This window comes from Heterocephalus glaber, unplaced genomic scaffold (assembly GCF_053883595.1).
Source record: "Heterocephalus glaber isolate CG9 unplaced genomic scaffold, H.glaber_assembly_v1.0 deba00001859, whole genome shotgun sequence".
In the NCBI taxonomy this organism is placed as follows: Eukaryota; Metazoa; Chordata; class Mammalia; order Rodentia; family Bathyergidae; genus Heterocephalus; species Heterocephalus glaber.
This window is the reverse complement of record NW_028258500.1, coordinates 627,282-643,611: the sequence shown is the minus strand read 5'-3', so window position 1 is coordinate 643,611 and position 16,330 is coordinate 627,282. Positions and strand designations below refer to the sequence as shown.

Sequence of the window (16,330 nt, the reverse complement as noted above, 5' to 3'; positions counted from 1 at the left end):
ACAATTTTGACAGAAGTCAGTATGTTAAGTCAAAGGAATTCCTTGAAGCCATGGGGCTTCGGTTCCAGTTATGGGCCAGGAAGAAAGTAGATGTGGGGCTGAGGAAGGAGCTGGCGTGTCTGGATCATGAATCCCAGCTCTGGCAGGTTTCCAGGTTTTCTGACCTCAGCAAATCACTTTTCTCTTCAAATACTCCACTTCTGAATGTTTTAAATTTTGGAGAATGATGTCTCCTACTGGGACTGCTGCAGCCTACAGCACAGAAGACCTAGCATGTTTCTCACACCCAGTAAGTGCTCAGCAAATTTTCCTTTCTCTCCATCCATCTTTCCCACAGCTTCTTACATGTCCCTCAAAACTCTTGTGTTTGGAAGGTGATTACATCATAGGGGCCCCATATTTATCAGTAGATTCACACACTGATAATGTTAGCATCTAAATATGTAGTTAGCAGGTGGGGCCTGGCTGGAGATGGATTGCTGCAGACATAACCTGAAAAGCTGAATCCTTGTCCCAGGGCCTCCCTCTCTCTTTTCTTCCTGACTGCCATGGTTGAATGGCTTTATTCTATCATGCCCTTCCATGCTGCCATTTCTGCTTTAGATCCAGCTGAAACCTTGAGACAAAATAAACCTCCTCTTCCTTTAAGTTGTAGGTATTCGATACTTTGTCTCAGCAATGAAACAGTGACTAGCACCATGTATTTTAAAATCAGGTGGAACTGATTCGTGAGAGGAATTTGGAAAAACTTGAAAATACCAGCTAGAGAAGCCCTAGATTGTGCAAATACAGAAAATGGAGATGCAAAAAATAAAGCTAAAGCCCAGGTAATTAAGAAGGTATTTCAGCAGATGAGTCAGTTATATCAGGAGCTGGGGCTGGGACTGTGCAAAGTGAGAGGAACACAAGGAGGGCAGTTGTATTTCTGTAAGTTTGCTTCACATGGGGCAATGACAAATTATTGTATTTTGTATTTTAAATGTGTTGAAGTTTTGATGCAATATACTGGAAACATCAAAAGACAGCAATAAAACAATAAAAGTCTCTATCTCTCCATTTTGTTTTGTGTTTGCTCCCTCATTCTCCTTCACTCTTTAATTCTATTGATGTGTCCGTGAACTCCAATCATCCTTTCATTGCCTTTAATACTCTCTTCTCTACCTACCCAACCCATTTATGTCTCCATCCATCCACACACATAATTACTCTTACAGTTCCTTCATTTAAGAAACATTTTTATTGCATATCCATATTCAACAATCTAATACAAAGGAGGACTATTGTCTAACTCATTTAAAATAGATGCCAAATGTTGAATTCTGATATACTCTCAGCAGTGTCAAAGATCAGCACCCCCTGAGCAATTAAGGTTTTAACCAGAAATGATATTCAACATCATGAGCAGAATTCTTAAATTTAAAAAGTAAAAGAGAAAATAATGACTCAGAACCAAAAACTGGGTGTGGACACACAGTGAGCTAAATCCACAGACCTTTTTTAATATGCATTTTCGGACAGACACTTGTTAAGTCTCTATGTCGCCCAGGTTAAGCTCAAACTTGCAATCTCCAGCCTCACTGTCCCAGAGTGCTGGAATTACATGTGCAGATCATCATTTCCAGAAAAAGTGGATATATATGCATTAATGTGCATAGATATATTTATATGTATAGTAAAGAAAATATGGCAGGTAAACCATTTATTATATTATCAAAAACACTTTAAAATATTTGGATATAAATATGACAAGAAAAATTATTGCATGTATAGTATAGTCCAAATGTACATTATACAAATATATAGCTGACATTAATAAAGGGCAATTACACAAGAATAAATGGAAATACAAATCTGGGATGGGAAAATTTTCAATTGCATATTTACAAATTTTTCTGCAAAGTATTCTATAAATTCAATATATTGACATCATATAATCAACAGTATTCATACTTGTACATGATCAGCCAAATATAGAATCTTTAAAGCCATGTAAGACAGAAACACTTCAAAAATAGTGTAATGCATATTGTAGAAGGGAAATGCAAGAAGACAAATATACATATAACTACGAAAATATACTATTATCAGCACATCAAAGGCAGGATACTCTTTCAAAGGGGAAAAAAAGCAATAAATATGTAAAGAGTTCAGCATCAGAATGACATACAGGAAGGAATTTATTATATTTAAAAAAAATACTGAGAAAGCCAAAGGAAAGGCAAAATGAAAATTGATAGTATAATCACAGTCAGAAACAATAGGATGAAGTCCAACATAAATAAAAAATAAAAAATATCCAAAATAAAATTCAACTTAAAAAGATGATGACTACAGTTTCTAGTGACAATTACACTACTAGAAAAAGAAGTTACATTGTTTATTATGGACACACGTTCTATAGTATAATGTAATATCCGACTTTAAACATGGTTCAGCTGTGACTTCAGACTCACAGTGTATTTTAGGAAACAAGTATGTTTAATGAAGAGAAGGCTTCTTTCTCAGACTGTGTTTTGTCCCTGATCCAAGGCAAAGACATTCTCTCTGGCTTTAACAAAATAATGTAGCACTTTGGTGCAAAGATGCAGCCTAGCAGCCTTGCATTGGAGGCCAAGATGGAGAAGATCTCCATGGCCACCATGACCTTCCCCTTGGTGCTGTGGTACACAGGGAGGAAGGTGACCCACACACTGCAGAACACCAGCATGCTGAAGTCAGGAACTTGGCTTCATTGAAGGTGTCAGGCAGGTTGCTGGCCAGGAAAGCCACAGTGAAGCTCACCAGGGCCAGGGAGCCCAGGTATCCCAGGACACAGTAAAAGACAGTGAGTGAGCCCTTGTTGCTCATGGTGATGATGTAGCCATGTTCAGAGTGTGCATCTGTGCCAATGTAGGGTGGATTTGTGCCCATCCAGACTCCACAGAGAGTGAGTTAGATGAGGGAGTGGATGGTGATGATATAGTTAGGTGCCCCTGATACCAGCAACTGCCTCATCCTTCTGCCTCAACCAGTGTCCTTAAAGGCCAGCACCACAGTAATAGTTTTGGGCAAGAGAGTAGAAACAGCCACAGTGAACACATCTCCAAATGTGGTCTGCCTGAGGATGCAGGTGGCTGTGTTGGGACGGCCAATGAAGAGTAAGGAACAGAGGAAACAGAAGGTGGGGGAAATGAACAGAGTGTAGCTGAGAACCTGGTTGTTGGCCTTGACAATGGGAGTGTCTTGGTGCCTCACAAAGAGCCCAAGAACAGCAGCTGTGAGAATAGTGAGACTCAGGGTGGTGCCAGTCATTTTCCCAACAGATCTTCATAAACCAGAAAAGTCACAGACTTTTGGATGCAGTGGTTTTGCTTAGTGTTAGCATACTGATGATCTGGACACTTCACACGCACTGTTCCATATCTAGAAAAATTTGAAATTGTCCCTTGCTGAGGTTATTATGTCTTATAATTCACAGACCCATTCCCAGAAACTTACTGGACTTGAACTAAAGTGTCACTTTTTAAAAAAAACATATAACCACATTCAACTGAGACGGGGATGTGGAGATAACAATATGAAGACTGCTGGGACCCCAGGTTGGGAAGAACACCCTCTCCTCCTCATATTGTCCCTGCCTTAAATAAAAAATAATAAACTATGGGATAGCAGCTGAGACAGTGACTGGGGGATAGGGGAGGGAGACACAAAACTGGAGGGCAGCAGTGAAGAGGCCATGCATATGCTGGGAGGGCCCATGGTGGTGGCTGTATAAGTCTGTGTCTTCCAGGTAGGCATGTATAAATATAAAGATAAGCTGTTCTTTCTCCCCTCTCCCTCTGTTGTGCTGCTTGCTGCCATCCCAGCATCTTTCCACATGAGGGGAGAGGGAAGAGATGAGCCATCATCAAATTGTGATCAGACCCACATCCATCAGCTTCTGGATCTTCTGTGGTATTACAGAGTTCTTTAAGTGTTTGCTGAGTGCCTGGGGGTCCTTCTGCATCTGCTTCAGGATGAGTCACATAGCTGGGTCACTCATTATCTGCTGCACCTCAGGGATAGCCATGGCCCATCGCTTTACATCCTCAGGGTTGTCATGTCTGTTGTACTGAGCCATCATATAGTGCTGGTGACCATCAGCAGCCTCTGTACAGCTGGAGTCCAGGTCCAGTGCCTTCTGCTACACATCCATGGCCTTTGTGTAGTCCTTCATGGCTTCCATGGCAGTGGCTTTCTGGGTATAACCCTTGATCAAGGTCAGCTCCAGCTGAATACATTCTTCACAGTCCTTGAGCGCCAGCTGGAACTCCAGTAGTTTGGTGTAGCAGGCAGCTTGATTGCTGTACAGCTTGGCATCTTGTGGGTTCCGTTTAATGTCTTCTGTGTAGTGCTTCATGGCCTGGGGATAGTCTCCTTTCTGAAAACACTCATTGCCCTTGTTCTTTTCCTCCAAAGCCAGGTCAAGGTTGATGCAAGCCAGCCACTATTGCTCCTTCAGGATTTTTTCTGCCTGCTTGCATTTCTTCAGTACATCTGGGGTTCGGTGTGCTGCCAAAGACTTGTTGTAGAAATGAATGGCATCCTTGTACTTTTCCTCTTTGAAGTAAGAATTGACAATTAGAGTGTAAGCTTTGGCCATCTGTCCATAGTCTTCTCGGTTCTCTCTCCCCACTTCAATGACCTCACAAAGCGCCCAGCATTAATTAGAGTCACCCTTTTCAAAGTATACCGCTTCTTGATTGGTAATGTAAATCATGTTGGTGTGGCCCAGTTCCTTGGAGCTGTCATAATGCTTCAGGGCTGTGTCAAAAATCTTTCTTCTTGTAGAGATCATTCCCCAACTCTTTTTCTTTCAGTGCCTGCTTCTTATTCTCTGGAAGATCCTCTTCCATTGGCTCTGGCTTGGTTTCCTTTTTGTGAGGAGGAGAACGAGGTGGTGCTGCAGCCTCTTCCTCCTCATCCATACTGCCCAGATCAACCCCAAGGAGGACACTAAGTGCAGTCATGATGTGAGGGTCTTGTAGTTTCATGCGGAGGTCAGATGGCTTGTTTTGTAGTTGCTCAATCAGTTCCCAGTAGGTAAGATCACTGAGCAGTGACGTCCTGGGATCATTCTGCAACTTCTGATATAGGTTGGGTATGCTGAAAGGGTTCATGAATTTCCTCTCTGCCAACTGGGCCTCCATATTCTGTAAACCCTCTTTGAGCTGAGGGTTATTTGCTTCATGTTTTAAATGTTCCTCATAGGTTTGCTTGATTCTTCATATCAGTTTAAGAACTCAAGAGCTGCTGCTCTTCTTGAATAGTCCTTGCCCCAGTCAGGCTTCAGGTCAACAGTTTTGGAGCCATCCTCATAAGCCTTCTGGTAGTCTCCTTTCTCGGCCTAAGCTGCAGAACGAGTGCTACAGAGCACATGGTTGTGGGGGGCCAGCTTAATTGCGTCAGAGTAGCACTGTAAGGCATCATCAATATTACCAGCGCTAAGGGCCTTATTGCCCTTGTCTTGTAGCTCATTCACCTGCTCCATAGCCAGGCCAGGAGCTTTGTTGAATTGAACCCATCCACTCTGCATTACCAACCCTAAAGTGTCACTTATAAAAGTTTTTCTTTTTCTTCCTCTGAGATACATTCTCAAGCCTTCTAAATTTTAGTATTTTGAGAAAAGATCTCAAGTTACTATATTGCTGAGGCTACATTCAGTCTTAAAATCCTCCTGCCTAAGACTCCTAGAGCAATGGATTTCAGGCATGCATTACCACACCTCACTTTTCCATTTCTTTCTAAAGAAATAATAGAATGGAATCTAGAGAAAAACTCCTAAATAATACTGACTACTATGGTATACTGAGCAGTGCTGTTATTTATTCTCCTTTTATATCTAGCATATCCATTAAAACATTTCTGTATTTTTATACCAATAAAGGATCTACCTATCTAAGTCAAATCTTTATAAATGATTCCCTAAATATTTATTCAATGAGCAATCTCACATTAGGAACCCAACCTAATTTTCTAAGTCTTAGGGAAATACATATGAGGAAATGTATTGAATGTCATGTAGTCCCATTATTGAGCTGCTGCATGTATGAATGTGCTTTATGCAACTGCTTATTCACTTTTAATAGCCCAATGGGTATTTTAATAGTTTAATGCTGGTACCTTTCAGAACAATTACAGGATATATCACTACATATGTAATGACTTTAAAAGTTTGCAATAGCCAATTTTCAAAATTTCATCTGAGTGGCTTATGAATGATACGTGGAAACACGTTATATTTTTGGTAACATTTTTGAATTCCATCACCAGTTAATCCAATATCAGTTTATTCATTTACATGGATTTTATACTTCAAACTCATGTCATTGGAAATCTTTTCATTCATACTTCTCCCTTTCCAATACATGTTTGCGTTTGTGTTTTCTTAGCTTCATTGTATTGACCATGACGTGGAGTTAATGTTTGACAGAAGTGGTGACACTGAAAGTTCTTATCTCATTCTTACCTTCAGAAATGAACTGCAAATTGTGAAGTGTGCTATACAATAGCATAAATATCATTTTTTTGGTATTTAGAGATTCTTCACCTACTCCTAATTTTCTAAGAAATACTTTTGTTGTAGTTTATTTGTAAATCACAGAGATGTATAATTTTATTACACAGTCTCCATTTATTAGCATCATTTTTTTGCCCAGGAATTAGTGCATTTAATTATATTTCATAAACTGAGTGTCCTCATGGTATACTGTCCTTGAAATATATACTTCACTTTGGAATAGAATCTGTGAGTTTAATTTAAAAAGGAAAGTGTTCTATGAACTTTGTTTCTTCTAAGTATGTTGTCAGCTATGGGTAACACAGTTAAGCTTCTCTATTAAAATGAATTGATTTTCTTCTCTTCCCTTTCTCTGAAAGAATGAGAATGTCAGTATTTGTATGTTTTTTAAGGCTTATAAATTCCACTGCTAATATTATCAATCAATGAAAATTTGGAGTGAAATATTAACCTATGGATTCCCTACTTGTTAATAGATGTGGTACAGTGGAAATATTGGTATTATGGAGATCTTTAATTATCTTAGGACTCTTTTGTTAAAATTTCTTGTTATTTTATAGATTTCAAGTCATAGATAAATTATATGTAAACTACATATATTTTCATATGAAATGTTTTCTACATATCTGTACTAATGGCCATATTTCTTTCATGATATGATACTAGCTTTCAAATTTCCTCTTTCCTCTTGATCAATTGTCCTAACAGTTGTCACTTTTTATTACCAGAATCACATTTTATTGTGTTTATTTTCTCTTTTAATTTCTTAAAAATTCCTTTCATACGTAGTTTACCTTTCATTATCTTTGTGTTCAATTCTTCAATGTGTTGAGTATTTCAAATGCAGAACTTCAGCTTTTTTATTTAATTACACAATAGCACAAAAGTATATATAATATAAAATGGATATTTGCCTCAGTATAGCTGTAGTTTCAACTCACAGGATTCTCAATTGCACATGATATTTACTTTGGGCTTTAATGTATTCTATAAAATATATATGTTTGAGAACAGTACATATAAGAAGCATGTACTAAATGTTATTAATTGGTGAATTTTTCTCTATATGTATGGATTCATTTAAAAAATACCACATTTCCATATCTCAAAATAACTACATGGTACAGTACATAATCAGTCTTTAAGTATTTTAGAGAACATTTGAAATTATACTAATCGTGTTTTGAAATCAAAACATTTATCAGCGACAAAAGCAAATTAGAAAGTATTCAGTAGGAAAGTGATTCCTCCATGTCATGATTTATAAGAAGTTTAAATACTTCCAAAGTGGTACTTATGAAACAGTCTTCAACATTCAATTTTTGTAAATTTTACAGATTATGTTTCACCCCTTATCTTCATATTATCTGTATTTTAATAACATGGTATTTTTCCTTTAGGATATTTGAGTATTCCACGAATGTTGAATATCTCATTTTGGCCACTTCTGTTAATCCTAAAAAGGATTTATGCCACCCCTTTTCATTCTGCTACAATACTAATGCTATCACCTCTGTCAAAAGGCCCATTATAGCTTCTTTAGTCCTGTATCCTGTGTGCCATCATCCTTGCAGCTCTGTGGCACAGACTCTAATTCATGCCATAGGCTGTCTCCTCACTCACCTATGTGTTCTTGGAGAAAGGGATGAAATCCTAGGGATTTGACTGTGATGTGCTATAAGCATGTTGTACACAAAAGACATTGCCTGATCTCCACTCAAACACAACCTCTCTGAGCACCTGCTTTGTGTCAAGAACAGTATCAGGCAATGGAAAAATGAAGTACGCCTGACCCTTGTCTTGAGTGTGTTCTTGCTGTGGTTCCAAAGAATGTAAAGGGTTGGCTTTAATCATACTGCATGTTAAACTTCATGATGGAGATGGAATTTAGAAGCTTTGGGGAGGGAAAAGGGCTTTCCTTGAGAAAATAATGCTTTTAATAGGACTAGAAAAATAAATCAATGTAACCAGATGTGGTGGTGCCTAACTCTTATCCCAGGGAATCAGTAGGCTGAGACAAGATATCAAATCTTTGAGGTAGTTTGAGGCAAATTGGTGATATTCTGTATCAAAATAACAAATAAAAGTGTCTGGGACATAGGTCATTGATGGAGCACATTCTGGTTCCATCCCTAGCAGAGCAAAAATTTAAAAAAAGATTAATAAGAATGGAACAAAAGGAAAATGAATTAGAGTGCACCTCAAAGGAGGAAAGTTTGTAATCAAAGTGGGCAGTAGCACTGAATATAACAAATAATTTGATAAGTGAAGGAAGAATTTTATCATTGATCACCTCAACAAAATCTGTCCACTTTCCACTTCCTGGATGGATGGAGTGAATATAAAATAGAGTTGGAATTTGTCCATAGGGCGTGTTCCTCCCTGTGTCCTTGGTGATCTCATTGTCCACATAAGGAGTGCAATCAAAACAGCAGGCTGACTTTCCCTCCTGAGGGCTTTTTCTAAATCCAGTACTACAGCTCTCACTGCATACAGAGCAGGGAGTCTAAGAAAAAGAGACTTGGTGGTGACTTCTTAGACTTTTACACACTTCTTCAGAGCTAGAGGGCTAAACTCAATTTGATACATATGTAAAGAAAACTATATAATTGAATGCCAAATTCATTTCATAATATGAAACACATTTTCAAAAATATAATTAAATAAATGTATTTCTTTCCTACTCATCAGAAAGTTGGTAAAGGAGATTTTTTTCAAATAGAAATTTAAGTTGTTCAATTTCCCCATGTGGTCATTCTATGAGCAAACTTTGAGGCACAAAACCTATACAATATTCAGCTTTATTTTGGTTAAGGAAGTGTGTCTTTATTAGGTATAACATACCTCTGTAATACCCATGGCCTGCTCTATCTTATCCTCAGATGAAGTAATTTTTTGGCCATGTGGAGTATGTGAAGAAAATGTTCCCAGTTTAACCTTAATTCTAAGGCTTTCTGGAAAATTCCAAAAATTGAGAATGTCATACTCTGAATATAGTTTCCTTCTGTCTTCCAAGTTAAATTGGTCTCCAGCAGGATTGTTACATTGGTTCTTCTTTAGAAAGGGATGCAGCTAAAAGAGACACATAATCCTCTGTGAAGAGGGCTCCAGGATTAAGATAGAAAATATGCATGGTGCAAAGTTCCTAAATGTCTTCAATCCTTTTTACATAAAGCAGCTTTAACACTGTTATCTATTGAATTAGAGCACATGAATATCTAAGAACTAAAATGTCACCATGTTCCAGAAATGTCAGTCAGTTTCAGGAAAAAAAAATTCTATGCAAACCCATTTAAATAAAGTCTAAAGTTGTATTAGGCAGAAAACATTATCAACAACCACAACAAAAACAACAACAACAAAGAGTGTGGAATCAAGCTTCTAAACCCACAACATTCATTGTCTACATGATTATTCCTACAGCATCTACCAACAAAATGAGCTCATCAATATTGGAAGAGTTTGCAGAATTAAATGAAGAATTCATATAATATGTACACTGTAGGATTTAACACCATTTAGTTTTGTAAGTGACTACAGGCTTTCCTGTTGTCCTTTAAGAACTTCATGGGGCATGTTTAGGTGGGCAAAGCTTTGACATCTACAGAAACAAGCAATGAGATTACCTCCTGTTTCCTCTTCTGTGCCAGTGGGTCCTTGAAGATCTTTTTGTTTTTAAGAATGAGGGATCAATTTATTTTAAGTAAATTTGTCACTGAATATCAATGTGTACAATTTCAAACATTTATAAATCTTGCAATTTGTAGAAAAATTAATGTAATCTTAAAATTATCTGAACAGTGATTTGCACGGTTATTTACAATGAACTCTACCTGTCTAGGTAAAAACACAACTACATTAAAAGTAACCCTGCCACAAAGTGATAACTTCACAGTACCTTTCTATAATATTTGTCACTTAAGTGGCAGCTGTATAAATAAAACCCAACAGATTCAATAATTTAGAAATAGTATAGTCAGAACAGTAAATACAAGCTATTTTTAATTCCAAACAAAATAAAAACTTTTATGTTAACATAAATATTTTCTCATTCAGCACTGATAGAAAATAGGAAGCAATATTTTCTTATTTATTTACTATAAAACAAATTTAATTTTAAGGTGTTAAAACACTGATGTTAAGTTAGATTAGGTAAATTCTTATGACATATAATAGTAAATATTTTGATAAATTCTTGGTTTCACTCAAAGACATTTCTAATGGTAAATCCTTTTTCAGTTGTAATAGGATATTAGCAGAATAATTCTCTGATCTCCTACAGAAATTATAATTTCTCATTAACAGTTGATAACAATTAGATTGAAAGACATTCTTGGCTTCATTCCTAAATTTTTTTCTACTTATCTTTTAAACATTTTGACATTCCTTCAATTCCTCAAAAGAATCCCATATATGTATAAACTTAATTCCAAAGAAAAATAATTTTATTTGGACCAGTATTTGTGTTTGAGAACAATATTTACTGGAGTATTTCACAGTTTTTCTTCTTTTTTAAGCATATATTCACTTAAGTACTATATATTCTATGTCAATAAAAGGAAATATACTTTATTATGACTTCAACTGTATTTCTTATATTCTACCTTTTTATTTAATGGTCTTAGGTGAATATATCCTTGAAGATCGTTTCAACTCAGCTCAGGAATTACCTCCCTAACAATAAGTGTGATACACAATATCTTGTATTTTGTAGAAATGGCTCTAATATTCTTAAGTAAAATACATATAATAGTTTAAGAGGGCTACCTTGATGACACTGCATGCCATCCAAAGGAAGACACATTACCCGCCAAGGGGGGAACATCAGTATTTGTCTATTTCTCACTGGGGGCCTTTGTGCTTTTTGAAAAAGCATTGCAGGGGGGCATGGGCCACAGCATACACAGCATTGTATATATGACAACTCCCATCACTCATGGCTGTGTCAAAACGATTCAGAGGCAACCAAGCCACAGAGGCATTAGGTGTACAGTTTTTCAATGCACAGTCAGAGTCAGAGAATGAGCACTGGAAATTCTTGGGGCAACACATAACAAGGTTAAGTGTCTTCTGGGTATTTGAAAGAGGTCGCTGCCTGGACAAAATGTTTGAAACCTGAAATTTCTTCATAGTGGTGTGAAAAAACAAGAATCCCATGGAATGGGTCAAATATGAAATTTTTCCCAGCTGGGTCAGCATGCCATTGTGAGTTTGTCACCCAGACTTTCCATGTCACTAAGTGTTGCCATATGCTATATGTTACATCATTTCAACTTTCAGTATCATAACAAATAACCACCACACTGACTGTCGATGTTTCCATGGTCAGAATTTCATGTTTCTGTGTGGCTGATAGGAGACAGCAGCAGTTGAGACCATTTTCCCACAGACTACACAGACTCTGTTCCTATCCATCTCAGCTCTTATGTCTGAGAAAAACTGACAACCCTTATGGCCCAACTGTGATGCCCAGGCCAACCCACGTCCAGTGGAAATGAAGCATCAAAGACACAATACAAGGGACCAAATACTTTTCCTTTGGGGCCACCTGGTAGAGAGAAGGATACTGAGCACTGTCAATCAATATATGATCAAAAGAGCCAAAGGCAACCTAAAAGAAAAAGAAAATTGGAAGAAAATACTGAAGAATGTTGATAGAAAGCACAATAGCAGAATTAAATTGTACTTAGTAACAATCACCAGTTGTAGATGGAGACAAATGTTTTGTCTATCTTTCTAATCCTATCACTTCTTAAGCAGTTTTATAAAATGAGAAAAATAAAACAAAACAGATTCAGACACCAGGATATTTTCTCCTCTTTTTCTACACATATAAACATACAGGTCAGTGACCTTCAGAGACCACACACCTGTACTTGAGCAGGTTGGACTTTTATTACCTTCTGTGGTGAGGGAGTTACATCCCATGGGGGATGGGAGCATTGGGCATTCTATATGAGGGTAATAGAAAGCACTGATGATAGGATTAGGTTTCTGTTAAGAGAGCTGAGTGAATGTTTGTGGACATAAGGCCTTAAATCAGATTGAATGTTTTTGGGATGCAATCACTCACACTAGCCAGGGTACTGAAATGTCTTTCATTTGTGTACACTGACAACATTTGTGATACGTCTCTGTTGAGATGTTACAGAGTGACCTAACTTTTGTCTAGAGCTGTCATGGTCACAGGAAGCTTTATCTGATATTGAAATCATTCACATTTAGCAAGGGAACTAGAGAACTAACTGCCCGTGAGTGCCAGGCCCACCAAGAACAAGTCCTCAGTCTCAGATCACGAAGGCTGCTTTTCTTCTTTCCACATGTTACAATGGTATCTTATATTCAACAGAAGATACACTCTCAGAGAGCTGACATGGTTTCATTCCCTTCTGATCTTTCCAGAGAAAGTACTGGCAAAACTGCTCAGAAGCAGATGTGATTAGAAAAATATTCAAAGTGGCTGACTTTTCAGCAAAAGCAAATGGAATCTGAAACAATGGAATGACATCTTCAAAGTTCTACAATAAAATAGAATTCTGTATTTAAGAAAGTGTCTTTAAACTATTATGGTCAGATAATGACATTTTTAGGCAAGTTGAGGGAATTCATCAACAGCATATCCACACTGAAAAAATAGTGTGTGTGTGTGTGTGTGTGTGTGTGTTCTTCATGCAAAAGAAAAATGATACTAGATAGAAGCTCAGAAAAACAAGAGAAATGACAGCAATATTAAAATTATGGGCTAAATTAATTGATCTTATGAAATTTTAGGATTTAAAATATACACAGGACTTAAAAATATTTTGAAAGGGGCCAGGGATTTAGCTCAGTGGTTCTTCCACCTGCCTCACAAGGGCAAGGTCCCAAATTCAACCCCTGATACAAAAGAAAAAAAAAAAAAATATATATATATATATATAGAAAGGCTAAGTGGAGTCAAAGCATTCTATTGTCTTCTTAGTCTTAAGTTTTCTTCAGTCAGTAATACCTGTCTAATTTTTATGGTCATCACCAAACATAACAAAAGAGTACAGAACTATAAAGCTAAAGAGGTGAAAATGGATTGTGAAAAGGAATAAAACCAAAATGTTCAAGAAAGGAGCAAAAGTGACCTACTATGGACAGACACATAGAAATTAAGTAAGAAAGTTGAGGTTACTTTAAAGCCAAATAGATCAGTGATAACAAATGTTAAGAAAACTACTACAATAACTACAGATTGTGAGTCTGGATTTGTAAAGGAATTAACTTAAGTATATGGAGCCACAAGATTTACAAGAAAATTTGTAAGGAGTATACCTTACCTTGTCTTTCACAGTGAATGTAGTAATCAAACCTTAAGAGAATGGATAAGCCATTTAAAGATTGATAATAAATAGCAATGGAAAGATTGTAGGGCACCAGAATTTGTGGTACTATCCAGTTGGGAATGAATATACATTTTTCCTCTCTGATATTAAACAGCCTACACCTAACACTCTAAAACTGAGGTGGCTGCACCAGCACAGATGGAGGTAGCCCCAGGAAAAGCATCTAGATCAGGGTTGAGGGTCATAGAAAGGGTCTCTATTCAGTGACAGCAGGTGGAAGCTATTATAAAAATGCTCCAACACACAAGAGTGAAAAGTATTGAAATGAACGGAAACATATAAAGTTTCAGGAAAAAAATATAAGACAACTAAAGATAAATCCTTGACTACAGTAAGAGAAAAAACTATGTGGGAACAATGATTTGAAATACAGTAGCTGTTTGATAAGATTATAGAAGTCAGAATACAATGCATAACATTTTAAAGTGTTGAAAAGAAGTGTCAACCTAGAATTGTATGTCTAGCAAATTATCATTTTGAAATGAAGGTGAAACAAAGGGATTTTGTGATGAAGAAAATATAAGGTAATGATTTGCGGATTACCTACTCCAAAAGAATGATACAGGAAATATTTTCATAGAGATAGAAAATGTAACCAGAAAGAAACTTTTAAAAAATTAAGAAAAAATCAAATTCCAAGTAAATTTGGGATAAATAAAAGATTATTGCATTTACATAACCAGATATTTGTGATTATATTTCTCCTATAGCCTGGCTTCCACATACTGAATCAAATTCTCATCACAGTTTTCTATATGATTTAAGTTCATTATCTGCAAATGAATTAAGTGCTTTATTATCTCCAATTTACTGTTTGAAATCTGGTTATTGTATTTTTGGTTTCTCTATGTTATAGTTCATTCTCATCTTATTATTGTTTAGTCTTTAAGTCTCAACCTATTGTTTTATAATATAAATCTCTTTTCCTTTTATTGGTTTCAATTTGCAGTACATACCTGTCATGCCTGGTTCCTTTGACAATACCAAAAGGTCTTCAAAATACTTTATTTCTATATAAATCATTTTTGTAAATCATTTTGTCTTTGGACCTTCAGACTAATGTTATTTCTGTGTGAGAAAAGTGCTGACTATAATGCAATACTAGATGAAAATCTATTAGTTGCTGGGAATTGAAACAATAGATTGGCAAACAACCCTGTTATTATTGATGTAATTCTGAAATGGAATTTTCCTAGCCCTCAGATGAACATATAGTTGCAGAGGTAGATATAAGGGAGTGGGGCAAAAATAACCAACATATACTGAATATTGGTACAATACATCCTTTATGGATCTCCATTTAGTCAATAATGGGTAAATAGAATATTAAAGTCAAAACAAGATACATTTTTAGAAGTATTACATGGGAATATTGGCTTTTAATTAGTAAATTTTTTTTCCTAGCCCTCCCTTCACACCCTCCACCCTTCCCTAATTAAAAAGACTTTATTTCCACTTTTTTCATTTCACATCATTTTTCCTTTCCCTTCTTTCCTTTCCCCTGCCCCTCCCACTACCCCTACTCTTTTGGATATTTTCTTCCTATTTTGCATTATCAATTATTCATTCTAATCATTAGTATATTTTAGGTATACAATATAATGACATTCATCATTGGAAATTGGCAGCTCTACATAATCTTTCTTGGTTCTTATTTTGCATCCTTGCCCAGCCCACCCTTCAACCCCTCCATTCCTCCCTATTTACAAAGATTTTGTTCTTATTTTTCCATTTCCTCATATTAATTCCATACCCTTCTTTCCTTTCACCTACCCCTCCCACTTCCTTCCCCTTTGCCGCTTTTCTTCCTATTTCACATTAGCTATTATATATTTTAGTCCTTATTTACACATTCAGTTTCTCACACCAGAGAAATTATTCAGTATTTATATGTGTGTCCTATTTATTTCACTTAAGAGTATCACTTCAATGTGTATCCACTTAGCTATAAATGTCTCTAATTTTTCATTATTTATGGCTGAGTAGTACTCCATTTTATTTAAAAAACCCCACATTTTCTTTATCCAGTCTCCAGTTGATGGGCATTTGAGCTGTTTCCAAGTTTTAGCTATTACAAACTGTGCTGCTATGAACATGGGCACACATATATCACTGTGGTATGATTCTTTTAATTCTTTGGGGAAGATCCTCAGCAGTAGAATAGCGGGGTGAAATGGGACTTCCAGTCCTAGTTCTTTGAGGTATCTCCATACTGATTTCCACAGTGCTTGCACCAGTCTACACTCCCACCAGCAGTGGAGCAGGGTTCCTCTTTCCCCACAGCCATCCCAGCATTTGTTATTGGTTTGTTTCATGATAGCAGCCATTCTTTCTGGTGTGAGGTGGAATCTCAGCATTGTTTTCATTTGTATCTCTCCAATGACCAGTGATGTTGTACATTTTTTCATGTATTTATTTGCTA

The 16,330-nt window shown here is 36.6% G+C and overlaps 2 pseudogenes; both read right to left on the bottom strand.

Moving 5' to 3' along the window:
• Positions 1–2,461: 2,461 nt before the first annotated feature.
• Positions 2,462–14,871, bottom strand: LOC110347496 (vomeronasal type-2 receptor 116-like; annotated as a pseudogene).
• On the bottom strand, positions 3,887–5,509 carry LOC101702936 (stress-induced-phosphoprotein 1-like; annotated as a pseudogene).
• Positions 14,872–16,330: the final 1,459 nt, after the last annotated feature.